At 36.1% G+C, this 14518-nt stretch overlaps 1 long non-coding RNA gene and 1 pseudogene across 2 annotated transcripts in view; one reads left to right on the top strand and one right to left on the bottom strand.

Moving 5' to 3' along the window:
- LOC145284970 (uncharacterized) overlaps positions 1 to 14518 on the bottom strand; it is a 248611-nt gene that overhangs the window by 183418 nt on the left and 50675 nt on the right. The gene's annotated exons all lie outside the window — the stretch shown is intronic.
- LOC145285476 (5S ribosomal RNA) lies at positions 4555 to 4671 on the top strand (annotated as a pseudogene).

The following is a 14518-nucleotide window of genomic DNA, read 5'->3' as shown; positions in this document are numbered from 1 at the left end:
GTTGTTATCGAGAGTAAGATAAGAAACGCTTAATATTAAACGACTTGATGAAACGAATTGGATTTGAGCATGCGCAGAAAGAAATAAACACATTTCGGCAAATTGAAATGAACATTTATAATTTCAACCTGCCGATATATGTCGGCATGCGTTATTTACCCAAACAAAGATTTTACTCATTATAAACCATCCATGATATGTGAGCAGTAGTTTAAGAGTTTATCTGTTTTATTTACATAGATTTGTCTGTTCCTTGTACATTAGCTTGTTCAGATAATATCATTAAATCGTTTTATTATATCTAACGTGGGGAATTCATTAAAAGAGATGACTATATTCTGCAGCGATAAAACGATAAGATAAAAGCGTCACGATGTTCTCCCGCGTGAATTAAAACAAATTTATGAATGGTGAGAAAAGATGAAAGAAAAACAGGAGGTGGAGGAAGAGAAGGCGAAATAGTAAAGGGAGGTTATTGAAGATTTGCGTAAAATTATGTGCATGAATGTTTTCTGAATTCCAACGCTGACAGATATTGTTATCAATGCTGCTGGATTTAGAAGAAGAGTGTACCGAAACAAAAATACACGGCCATATTTTTTTAGTAAAAGAGACAAATGGAAAGATTTAAGTCTGTAATGGGCGAAGTACTTCTTTAATGGGATGAGCACTCTGGCCTACAAAATATGTCTGAGCGTCTCCGTTGTCTTTCTCTTGTAAGGTTCCACGAAACTGTTAGTAATAAACTAATTCCTTCTCAAAGAGAGAATATAAGCCTGGGAGGATGGACTACATACAACCGACAGAACCATGTCTAAGCTCAATAGAACAGAAAAGCGTAAGAAAAATTAAATGACTCAGACTATGTTGAACTGATGGTCAAAGTTAAATCTGATTGGCGGGAAAAGCACAAGTATAGATAAGGTCACATTGTCATCTGGTTGTGGGAATTGAATAAATGCTTCAATTCGAGATTACCATATTTTTTAACATGATGATATGAATAATTCAAATAATACTCAAAAACCTGAAAATATTGAAAACTAGCAAGGGGCCCGACGTTGCCCGGGATAAAATGAGTATCAACAACTGCTCCACAGTTCCAATACATTTATTGTCATCAAGATCGGTGAAATTGCCAATTTTTCAATCAAATCGATTGATTGAGGGCATTTGTTGGAGACTCGCAATAGTGTATCAAGAGGAAGCTATACAAGCAGTGACTTAGTCCACGATACATTGTAATCTACATTGGCCTGCACAAAACCTGCAGCTGATTTTATACAATGAGTTTGTATATTTATAGCAGCTTCAATTAAAGTGTAAAATGCAAAGATTAAGTATCGGACTTCATTTGTGCTCTAAACGGAAACATTTATTTCGAAGACACCCCTGTCTTATTAAAGAACTGTTAAATTTATACGCTGAACCCTTCTACTTGTCTCGTGCTAAACTTCTCAAATGCACTTGTGATGTTAGGTTGTATTAGAGTGTTAACTTTGGGCTGTCTCTTCTTTATTCGATTTCTGATACATATAGGTATAACTCAGGTATGAACTCTGCCAAACATATCACGTACATTTTTGTTAACTTTTAAAAAAATCAACCCAATCGTTTCCGCGTCCATACGAAACGAACACCCACACAAACAAATCCAGTGGCTTTTATATACAAGCATATACATATATATATGCATATATATACAAGTATATATACTTACTACGAATGTGGTTATGCTATAATGCATTCTCGCAAAACAGCTAGCGACTCACCAGTCGACGTCTCTTTGACTAGGAACAAAGTGTAGCACCTGTTAATTGTACTATCTCTGGTCAGTGGAGTAGAAAACACTTCAAGACTGCAAAAAATCCAATTGTTCATTTAATCCAGATTTCTCATTTTGACGAAACTGGATTTTTTTCGCATACAAAACCAACCTTGTCTTTACCTTTGTGCTCATGGAAAGTAAATATGAACTAACAACCCCGTGAATTTTTGCAAAAGTGTTAAAAAAGTTCCACTAAAGTTATTTTGAGGGAAAAATCATAAAGTATCAGAAGAATTTAGTGAAAAACTCAATAGAACACATTTAATCGGATGTGATTAACGGATTAAATCCGACATGTACTATCTGTTTATTTTTTACAAAGGAGTCACAATTTATCAAATTTCGGAGATTACTAGAGGATAAGTATTTTTAAGTGTTTGGAAATCAATGGGACAATATCATAGTAATCGTTAATAGTAGAAGTTCCACAAATTGGATTCCTTAATGAGATGGCTCATCAAGAATTTGTTTATGCCGGACTTGAAGACGATCATATTATAGACAGCTTGAAAGTTTGGAGAAAGAATAGATTGTTCCACAGGCATACGGTTCTAAGAAAGAAGCTCTGTTTATAAAATCTACGCTTAGGTTTAGACACAGATAAAGAGTGGAGAAAATTATTAATAATGGTTGCAGATAAACGAGTGTTTTTTGAAAGGTTGATGCTGCACTTAAATTTTTATGCACTCGATTAGTGAAAACAGATACTTCTATACTGAGGCAATTTTACATTTGGTTTCAATCTAGAGTACATCTTTCGGGGGTGGGGAGTTGGGTTTCCCGACATTAAAACTTACCTTTTGTCTAAATATCCTGTTGTTGTGAGGCTAATAAATAAGAAATTGTCTTTCTAAAGAAAAGAAAGTGTTAAGATTTATAATGGGCATCTTCCACTGCCTTTCTTGCAATTTTCAGAAATTATCACCTAAAAATGTTTAAGCATTTATCTATCTACATAATATTGCGTGTCTTGCTTGTTTCTTGCTTGTTTGTATCTGACCACAGTGGGTGACGTCATAAAATGATGTCATCCACCAGAACAAAAAGAGAGAAGTTTAAATTACTAATTTGTATTTGTACACAGTTGATGACGTAAAAGTTGTCGTACGAACTGGGAGTCAAAATACTGGCGTTACTGTTTCAATTAGTCACGGAGATCGTTTATGGCGTAACAACGCAATGGTGCCATCTATTAGGACAATGTGCAAAAAGGAAAGCCCAAAAGCATGGATGACGCCATAAAAGGTGAAACAATGTTAGTAAGTTTATACAAAACAACCTGTAATACGTTTAGTCAAGACGAGCCGTTTGCGTGTCTTACCTCAACAGTGGATATTCGAAGATAGAAGATGGGAAGGAGACGAACTAGTATGCAATAATTTTTTCTTATACTGCTTGTCGATATGCAACACGTTTCATTTGTTCATGAAATGTTCTAATGATGAACGTATGAAAATATCAGCACCAGTCGAGGGATGGATTCCAAGTGATTGTATTAGCATCAGGAGCAGCGGTTAAACGCGTATCCAAATTGGCATTGAGGCAACTCAAGGATACGCGTTAATGATTGTCAGGTGAGACAACACCGTGATAACCGGTGACGGTGGAAATTGAATAGGTATTCATTTATTTTAAAAGGACGGCTCATCAATAACCTGTTTACGTTGGAACGACTATGTTATAGTTATCTGGGAAACAGCTCTGCGATATTGTACTCTACATAGGAACCGTTCTGAGAAAAGAAAAGCTGCTTATGAAAGTTTCGGTACTTTTATAGATTAACAAAGACATTAAAAATGAAAATATCGAAAAAAGTTTAAATTGTACAGATCGGTTATGGAATGGAGTTCTCCGAAAACAAATTTCACTTAATTTCATCAAGTAGTTTTTCGTTTGTTTGTTTTTTTTTTACGGCGAAACAACAATTTGTTATAATACCGAACAAAAGGTTCGACTTTTAGGAAAAAAAGGCTAGTTATTAAAGATGGGGAGGGAGTGTCGGCGCTTTTCATGGAGTTATCTCCCCGTGGCGTTTATAAAATTCAAACAAAAATTTAAACAAAATCCAAGATGTCGCCTTCAACGCGCTTTCATAAAAACATGTTTTTCCTCTGTAAAAATAACTACTCGGTCAAATTAAGTGAATTTTTTTTTCGGAGATCTTCAGTTCAAAGCGGATACGTACAATATAACATTTTTTCGATATTTTTATTTTTAATGTCTGTATTGAACTGTACAAGTACCAACGTTTCCTTTACTTTCAGACACAGAGATAGAAAGTAAGGGCAACTGTTGATAAACGGCATTTGCTGTGAATGTCTTCCAGTCGGAACAGTAGATTGAAGCTTAGTCGAGTACTTGCAATAAAAAAAGCGATATAGAATTTTTTCGTTGTTTGTATGTCCCCGTTCATAATGATGACGTCAAATTCGTGCACCTGGTACAAGATAATGGTTCCACGATTAGGGAAAACATAAACCATACATGTTTACGAGAGTGTGGGACATGGAGTTTTGGTTTATCTTTCGCAGCCTCGTAACTTGCGTTTCTGCTAATTTTTTTTCATTTAATGCCGAAGTTTCATGTGCGATTTTTCTGAAAAAGGGAGAAAAATTGCTGTTTTCTTCGTGGAAATCTATTCATCTAACAGTTAACGTTGCCTGGTTTCTAACGTGATAGTTGGTTTTAAACTGATAGTTGTTTAATTCTTTGCATCACGTGCCTTTATGTACGGCACAATCACGTTGGCACACCGGTTCTCGTCAGATCACCGAAGTTAAGCAATGTTGAGCCTGGCCAGTACCAGATGGGTGACCATTTGGGAAGGTTAGGCGCTGTATGTACCCTCGCCCTGTAAAAAGAACTCGCTTCAAAAATATTTACAAAACTTGTAGATGGCCTATGCCCCTCCAGGGGCTCCACGGCCATGGATGGATCAAGTGGATTTATGCGTTGTATGGAGCGATTTCCAATAAAAGATACTACTTAACGCGAAAAAATGTTAAAAGAAAAGCAACTATTTACTTTTGTAATTAGTGTGTACGGAAAACAGCATTTTTCTACAAGTGAATGCGTCGGTGTATGTGATTGGGGCAAGGGTGGGTGCGACCGTGTGATGTTTAGAAAGTTGAGGGTGGGGGTGTGGCCCGAAGTGCCAATATGGCGTAAATGGCTGAGTCAGTCAGAGAGACGGTCACATGGACGTCTGTCCTAATTCGTCTCATTCAGGTCACAGCTTGGGCAATGGAAGGCTACTGCAATCACGTGGCACACCGATAACCCAGAAAACATATCCACACAGTTGTAAGCAAACACACAGTTACATACACACACAGACGCACATATATACACACACGAGTCGCGCCTATTTTTACTATCACCCACGTCAATAAAGAAAAGTATTCCAATTTCATTATATCTACTATATCTTAGCATATTAGAAGAATTAGACAGACACTCAGAAGAAGGTATACCCCTGTCAAGGCAAAATAGTAAACTTTACAATTACTAATGGAATAAAGTTAAATACGTGATAAATAACAATAAATTAATATTTGATAAGTGAATTATTTCATTGATAGAATAATATTTATGAAACGTGTCTATTTGACAGTAGTTATAGATTTCGTTATAGTGTTTAGGTGAAAAGAAGATGAGAATCTCGGCGTTAATCGGGAACAATAACTTGAATACTGAAACCAGTTGAATCTCATAATCTATAATATAAATCCCACCAGTCTGTTTAAATGTATGTATGTATGTATGTATGTATGTATGTATGTATGTATGTATGTATTGGGGTAGAGAGGGCTCCCGTAAGCCGCGGTGAAGGCAACCTTTCTAGGAGAAGCAAATCTCTGATTAAAAAAAACATAAAGCGGAAGACCATTACCCGCATTAAGCTGGTCTGCAGTTTAATTTGTTGCTGGCTATCTTGCTCTTGCTTGTTGCTAGATCTCAACATTTTGAACCGAGAGAGAGACCAAGCTGTCGTACAAAGCTAAGACTCTGTAACATCATCTGTGTATAGATACTCCCTCAGGTATTTGAGCTCATGGATTTTAAATGTCTGAGGGAGTGGCACTCGTCTGACAAGACGTTGCAATCATCATCATCATGTATGTATGAATGATTAAACTTTCGACAGAGGCGACGGATTTGCACCAGATTGGTATCGATTTGAAGTGTGACCCTTCGGACGACAAATATCGAATAATTGGTCAAAATATTAATTTCTTCACTCTCAACTGGGCACTTTTCTACAGCGATGGGTCGCTTTTTCGCCGATATTATCGAAAGTAATCGGCTCTTTTCGATTGTTTGGCCTTAATTTAAACCTACGTTACTTCCGGTTTGGCGATGGGCACAACAGCTCTAGCGCCACGTTTATTTATTTATTTATTTTTCAGTTTCCTTTCCTCCTTCGCGGGTTCGAGCCTGCCTGCTTACTACCACTTTTTTGCGCTCGCAATTTTCTTTTTCTTTTTCTTTTTTTTTTCTTTTTTTTTTTTTTTTTGCTCAACCAACACCCTTACTCACACCTCCAATTTCTTGTTCGCCTTCGCGTCACGGGCTCGAGCCTGCCTGCCTACTAGAATTTTTTTTTCCTTAACACACACCTACAACCACCCGGGCAACGCCGGGCACCCAAGCTTATTATTCATAAAAAAAGAGGGTAATGGGCTGGTCGATAAGTGGGTGAAGTGCAGAAATAGAGAAAGGTAGAAAAGAGTAAGATAGACATGAATTAAGACATTTGTATAGATTGGAGATTAATGTAATGTTACACACACAACCTCTTCTATTTTATTCTTTTATAGCCCTGAAAAATGCCGAGTAACCCTGCGTATATTTAATAAATAAGAACCTATCTCTGTCTATGTCGAATACGTGTGCCTCAAAACGTAAACATACCATAAATATTATTGCATCCACATGTAAATATAATTAGACTCTAAGCACCATGTTAACAGTACAAATACATACGTGCATAGTTTTGTAATGTGGTCAGTGGATCAAGGTCATTGTTAGAATAGGTGTTATGTTGTGGCTCTTTGGTTAGGATCACAGCGTAGTATATGTGTTCTGTTGTGGATGACAGTGCAAATTATTTAGGTTAAAAAGATATTCAGAATTTTTTTTTTTTTTAATGGCTAGTGAGAGGGGAGTTTTTCACCATACCTTCCCTTAAACACACCAAATTGACTTTTATTAAGTACATTACTTAATATTTTTTTAAGGGGGAGTAGACAATGCAGTGTGGATGCGTTATCGGCAGCTCCCGTTACTCTCGCTTCTCTTTATTTATCACTCAATCTTCATATTTTAATGAGTTATTTTTCTGACAAAGGGAGAAGAAAAAGCTGTATTCCAGGTTGGCAGTATTTTGCGTGAACATCTGTCAGAGATGTCGGAAATTTTCTGTTTCTATGTCTATCCTTGTAGCAGTTTCACTAGTAAGGGTGCTGGAGGTAAACGTTTTATCTGGATTGACGTTATCCGTCTGCTAGTTAGGGACCCGAACCTTAAATAAACCACTGAGGAGGCTCTCCTATCAGCAGGTGAAGTACTGGGGCTGCTGTTATGTAATCTGATGAATGGATTCTGGACCATGCAGTAGCTTCTGGTGGGGGCTCCTCGATGCAATATTAGTGGGTAATTGTTACGGCTTTAACTTCTCATGTGCTACAAAAAATATTTCTTCATTTCTAATTCTCTCTTACTCTCCCTCTCTGCCCTGCTTCAAGCAAGTCTGTCGACCTAGCTCACAAATCCCAAAACTCCACCATGAAACGTTTTAATAAAAGATACACGATTAAATCCGGATCTCCAACTTCTAACGTAGACGCCCACTACCATGTCTTCTCGAAAATCAGGGGTCTACGTTCTAACCTTCCAGATGTTGAAACCCAATTGCAGGAGACTAAACCAGGCATATTATTTCTAAGCGAAACTGGCATTGGACTGACCATTTTCCTAGATGAGTTCGTAATTAAAGGATACTGTAACTTAACTTCCAAATCTGACCCACAAGATCGCCATGGGCATGAAATATGTGCCTATATAAAAGATGGCTTTCCATGTGGTAGGGACATCTCCAGAGAAGATCCTAACTTACCCTATATGTGCTTCCGGGTTGCACTTGTTCAAACTATTGCATTTATATTTGCTCTCTATCGCCCCCCACAACAGCAGAGTTTCTATCTTTAAAAGGATATCTGAGAAAATCGATCACGTCCTATCTGCTTATGACCTCACTCAGATTGTTCACGGACCCACCCGAGTGCCCGATACATGCAAGTCTCCTAGAGCTTTTTCTCACAACTTGCCCTGAATTGGGTTCAGCTTCCGTCCTGTCTCCACTTGGATTTTTCGACCACTCTGTTGTATTAACTAAGATTAAAATGAAATGCAATAAGTCCTCAGATGTACCTCTCTATCGTACAGTATATCGATACTCTATGGCTGACTGGGATAGTTTCCGTACATTTATATCAGATCTACCTCTGCGTTCCATGTTTAAAAAGGATGCGTCCTCTATAGTATCAGACCTGACGGAATGGTTAATTGTAGGTATAGACCGTTTCATGCTCTCGAAAAAGTTCTAGCAAAAACCTAACAGTCAGCCGTGGTTCTCTCCAGAATGTGATGCTTACATTGCGCACAGGAATCACTTTTTCCATTGCTTCCAACGTAATAGATATACTGAGACTAAAGCCGCTTTCAGGACTGCCAGCAACTACTGTAAAAAAGTAATAAATGACGCAAGAGAGTTGTATGCTCAGTCCGTCAAGTTCAAAGTAGCTGAGCAGCGGCTTGGTTCCCACCAGTTTTGCAAATAACAAACAGAATCTTGAATAGAAGCTTGTGTTCTATCCCAACAATCATCAATGGACCTGAGTATCAGAAAAGCCAGACTATTTGCCAAGAACTTTGCAGCTAATTCTACCCTTTGCGACTAAGGCCGCCAAGCTCCAATATTTCCTCCTGTATCAGAAAACACGCTATATGATATACAAATATCTGTACGTGATGTTGCCAAGCTAATCAAAAGCCTTGATTCGAGTAAAGCAACCGGCCTTAACGGTATTCCAATTATAGTACTCAAAAAACTCCAACCAGAACTAGCGCCCATCCTTATAAAACTGTTTAAACGCTGTTTTAAGCAGAATTGCTTCCCATCACCCTGACAAATCTCATCAGTATGCTCCGTATTTAAGAATTTAGGTGATCGCTCATCTCCCTCTCAGTACAGGCCAATAAGTCTCTGTTTCTCATGAGTAAGTTGCTGGAATCTGTGTTAAATAGAGAAGTAATCAACCATCTCAGCAAAAATAACCTTCTTAGTGACATGCAATATGGTTTCCGTTCTGTTAGATTTACAGCAGATGTGCTTACAGTAATATATTATAGGATTAGCGAATCTACCGACGGAGACTACCTTTCTAGGGCAATTGCTCTTTACATATCAAAGGCCTTTGATAGGGTATGGCACAAGGGCCTACTTCACAAGATTTCCAGCTACTGCATAGCTGGAAATTTCTTCTCCCTTATTAAATCATTTCTCTCTGCTAGGTTCATACGAGTAGTAGTTGATGAACAGATATCAGAAGCTCTCAGTATTAATGCTGAAGAAACTCAGAGGTCCATCCTGGGCCCAACTTACTTCCTGATCTACATTAATAATCTTCCAAATCACATTCTTACATCATTCATGGACATTTATGCTGATGATATTAATATCTATGGTAGTACATCTAAGACTGTAAACGACCAAGTTCTCTCTGATTCTCTCTTGAGCACGTGATACAATGGGGAAAGAGGTGGCTTGTTACTTTTAATGCATCTAAAACCAAGCTTTTACCTTTACATCATCAACGCTCTGATCCTCATCTGGCATCAATTAAAATGAATGGCTCTCGTCTTGGGGAGGCCTCATATTTTAACAAGCTTCTGGGCTTGACCTTACTCTTCTGACCTTAAATGAAACACATACATTAAATCCGTTGCTAAGGCCGCTGGAAAAATGGTGGGATCCTTCTATCGATCCAGTAGATATCTCACTGCTGATGCAATCCTCTATCTATATAAGAGCCAGGTGCGTCCAAGGATGGAGTAGTGTTGCCACATTTGGGCAGGAGCTGCTAGAAAGAACATATTCTGCCTTGATAGAGTTCAAAATAGACTTCGTAGCCTCGTAGGAGATGTCCTTTTCTCTTCTCTGCAACCTCTATCTCACAGAAGAGATGTTTCGAGTTTGTTCTACTTTATCGTTATTTTCATGGAAAGTGCTCGGCTCATCTCTAATCTATGGTCCCCCCTCGCCAAACTTTCACAAGAAACACTCATCTAGCAGAAACCACCGTCAATAATTTCCCCCACTCTTTATCTGTGCCTAAATCCAAACGTAGATTCCACGAACAAAGCTTCTTTCTTAAAACTGCACGCCTGCGGAACTGTCTGCCGTTTTCCTGCTTTCCATCTGACTACAATATTCTTGTGTCAAGTCTAACATAAACAAGTCTTTGATGAGCCGTTCCATGTAAGTTAACAAATTTACCGAATTTCCATTACTAACGATTTCTACTGTACAATCTTTAACCCTTATCCTCAAGTGGTCTCTTGCCCTTGATAAGTGGTGATGCCTACGTAAAAACGCTAATATATTTATGTTAAAAATTTAACTTGGGAATATCTGCTCAGGGAAAAATTTTATGAATAGAGGAAAAACATACAGAAAGTTAGTTTGGAATTTGGTTTAGTAAAAAACGATATGACATACGTGACAAGATTGTAAGAGGCACGTACGCCATGAAAAATCAAAATTAGGAGTTAGTCTGTAACGGGAAGTCGAATAGACGAGTTAGTTGTTAGCTAGCCATAGGGTTAGTTAGCGGATAGGATTTGTCTATGTGGTCCGATGGAAGTATCTACAGACCAACTAAGAAAGAGGTAAGAGAGCTGCAAACTTCGAGATGTTGAACATTTTGAAATAAAGATCTGGATATTATAACGGCGTTTCGGGTTTTTCATTCTGAAAAAAATATTTTATTTCAGGTGCCTGCCGCTAGGGCAGAGAGAAACAATAAATAAGATATTTGACCAGGGTGTTATTCGTCATTCTTTAAGACTATCCGGTTATTGTCCCGTTCATTATATGTGAAAACACCCCATACACATAGGAAGACTATTAAATAAGACACGTGCAAACACGCAATATACACAGAAAAGTAACTGTCCTTATAATTGTTACCACTATACGATGCACAAGTAACGATTACAGAAACACGTAAACCTTATATACACTAGACATACATAGTCAGAGGTATATAACCCCGAGAATACAGCATAAACTCTCCCTCATATAAGATTCCATCTCAATCTATCGCATGTTTCAACACGGGCAACAACAAGTAAGGCAATAAAATTTTAAGTCTATTTTTTATTGATACAAACGTCGTGAAAATAACACCCAACATCTTTACACTCGTCTGATTAATACAAATAAAACATATTTACCTTATAAAAATATGTTTTAATTAATTAATACAAATAAGACATATATATATATATATATATGATGATTGCAACATCTTGTCAGACGAGTCAGACGATTGCCACTCCCTCAGAGACTTAAAGTCCATAAGCCCAAATGCCTGAGGGAGTATCTATACACAGATGATGTTACAGAGTCTTAGCTTTGTACGACAGCTAAGTCTCTCTCGGTTCAAAATGTTGAGATCCAGCAACAAGAAAGAGCAAGATAGACAGCAACAAATTAAACTGCAGACCAGCTTAATGTGGGTAATGGTATTCCGCTTTATGGTGTTTTAAATCAGAGATTTGCTTCTCCTAGAAAGGCTGCCTTCACCACGGCTTACGGGAGCCCTCTCCACCCCAATATATATATATATATATATATATATATATATATATATATATATATATATATATATATATATAACCAGAGGGTATGCTAATAGCTAATGCAGATTATCATCACCAAAGTTATTGAACACGTTCGGCGCATAAGTTATTTTACTATCAAACCTATTAAGATGTGTTTGATTAAACGTGTTGCTTCTTTGTTTAGTTTTTGTTTTCTTTTGTTTTGTTTTTTACAAAATCATATCAGCAACAAAGAAACAAAATCTAACAAAACCAGCGATAGCAAATAATACGGTCTCGTAGCCAACGAAAATTTTTTAATGGGTTTGAAATCTTAAAAAAGAAATGTGGGTTAATTCATTATTTTCAATAGGAATACGGTCTTAACTGATTTTATTAGCCACTCCAACCAAGAAATCGTCCATCAAGTTTTCAATAAAAACATAAGTATAAAAAATCAGTAGACATTTTGCCTCCACCCAAGACATTGGTTGGGTTTTATTAATTTGATTTTGCATTTATTTTGTTAAATATTTTCATTTGTGCTGGTTTTAGTTTTCCTTTTTGCATTTTCCCCTTCCACTAGCAACCATGCAAGTAGGAAAATAATTGTGAGTATTTAATTAAATACGATATTGGGTCGATCGGAAACGTTAGTGCAATGAAGATGGCCTAATGAAGTTGTTAAGTTTAAGGTAGTGTAAACAATTATATGAGTCATATCTGTTTTCCTTTCAAATTTATAGTGTAAACAATTATATGGGTCATATCTGTTTTTCTTTCAAATTCATAGTGTAAACAAGTATATGAATCATATCTGTTTTTCTTTCAAATTTATAGTGTCAACAATTATATGGGTCATATCTGTTTTTCTTTCAAATTTATAGTGTCAACAATTATATGGGTCATATCTGTTTTTCTTTCAAATTCATAGTGTAAACAAGTATATGAGTCATATCTGTTTTTCTTTCAAATTTATAGCGTAAACAATTATATAATTCGTATCTGTTTTTCTTTCAAATTTATAGTGTAAACAATTATATGAGTCATATCTGTTTGCCTTTCAAATTCATAGTGTAACCAAGTACATGAGTCATATCTGTTTCCTTTCAAATTCATAGTGTAAACAAGTATATGTCATAACTGTTTTTCTTTCAAATTCATAATTTAAACAAGTACATGAGTCATATCTGTTTTTTCAAATTCCTGATGTAAATACGTATTTGAGTCATATCTGTTTTTTTACAAATTCATAGTGTAAACAAGTATATGAGTCATATCTGTTTTCTTTCAAAATCATAGTGTAAACAAGTATATGAGTCATATCTGTTTTCTTTCAAATTCATAGTGTAAACAAGTATATGTCATATCTGTTTTTCTTTCAAATTCCTAATTTAACCAAGTATACGAGACATATCTGTTTGCCTTTCAAATTCATAGTGTAACCAAGTGCATGAGTCATATCTGTTTCCTTTCAAATTCATAGTGTAACCAAGTATATATCTGTTTTTCTTTCAAATTCGTAGTAGACTTGTTGCTAATCCTTTATCATATCAGAATAAATTCCAATCGCTCAGAAACTCCCATCGTTTTATAAGCTATGATACATAATCAAAACTAAATAAGCTATGATACATAATCAAAACTAAATAAGGTATGATACGTATGATAGGTATGATGCAAGCTATGATACATAATCAAAACTATACAGTATATAAAGTATATTCGTATAATCATCTAAGGGATGTTATAGCTAATGACAGCATCAATAATGTTGGGAAATCAATGTTTCATCCTTCTACTATTATTAGATAACCACGTCATATGCATGAACGGATACAAATTGTCATGTCTTATGCAAAGTAATATGGTAAACCAGATGCATTATCTTTATATGCAAAAAATTGAAAAAATAATCGAAGTTCATTTGTTTTTAAAAAAAGAACATCATAGGCAGAACTTGATCACAAGAGTTTTTCATCCAAAACTATAGAAATTGATTAATTTGTTAAATAATCAAGTTTTTTGTCACACCCAAATGCATGCACCCTATTGAATAGCAGAAAAGGGGTCTACCTCATGTTCATACTTTATAAATCGAAGATGCACGCTGTTCCGAATGTATTTTCAACCACCACATCGCTTAAGTCATCCGCCATCAAAACGTTTAAAAGAGATCTATATGCTACAATTGTAAATATGATTTGAAAAACAAAAATATACGAAAGCAATAAAATCAAACTAATTCATGATAATAGCTAATTGTAAGGATGATAGCTATTTGTATGAACAAGCTTTGACTGCGTATGTTCTAGCAATGTATGCAATGCCAATCATAATGTTGCCCAGCGACTTTTGCGTATTGATGAGGCAATATAAGATCTATAATGACACATTTACTAATTTTGTATATTTTACGTTGCATTTTAAAATATTAAACGCAATTTCAGGTTGATAAACTTCTTAATCGACAATTCTTTTCATGGATATTATCACCCAGTGTGAACGAATGGCTCTATGTATTTGCCTCCTCATCAGAGCAAAAATGACATAGCATCGATGTTTATGTGGTGCATCTTTAAAATTGTGAGGCAAAAATAAAAACTGCTTCACTCAAGAAGGATTTCTCCTTCTCTGGCTGAGGACTGAACAGGTACTTCAATTTTATTCCAACTCGAAAAAAAAAAGGTCGATGGTTGAAACTGTCCATAATGAAAATTATTAAAATTATTTCAGCAAAATATATCTGCACATGAATTAAATCAATAAAATAAATATAACATTTTTTAGCCAGCCGAATGT

Source organism: Euprymna scolopes, chromosome 9 (genome assembly GCF_053919585.1).
Source record: "Euprymna scolopes isolate OS-2025 chromosome 9, ASM5391958v1, whole genome shotgun sequence".
NCBI lineage: Eukaryota > Metazoa > Mollusca > Cephalopoda > Sepiida > Sepiolidae > Euprymna > Euprymna scolopes.
This window is presented reverse-complemented; position numbering and strand designations above follow the sequence as displayed.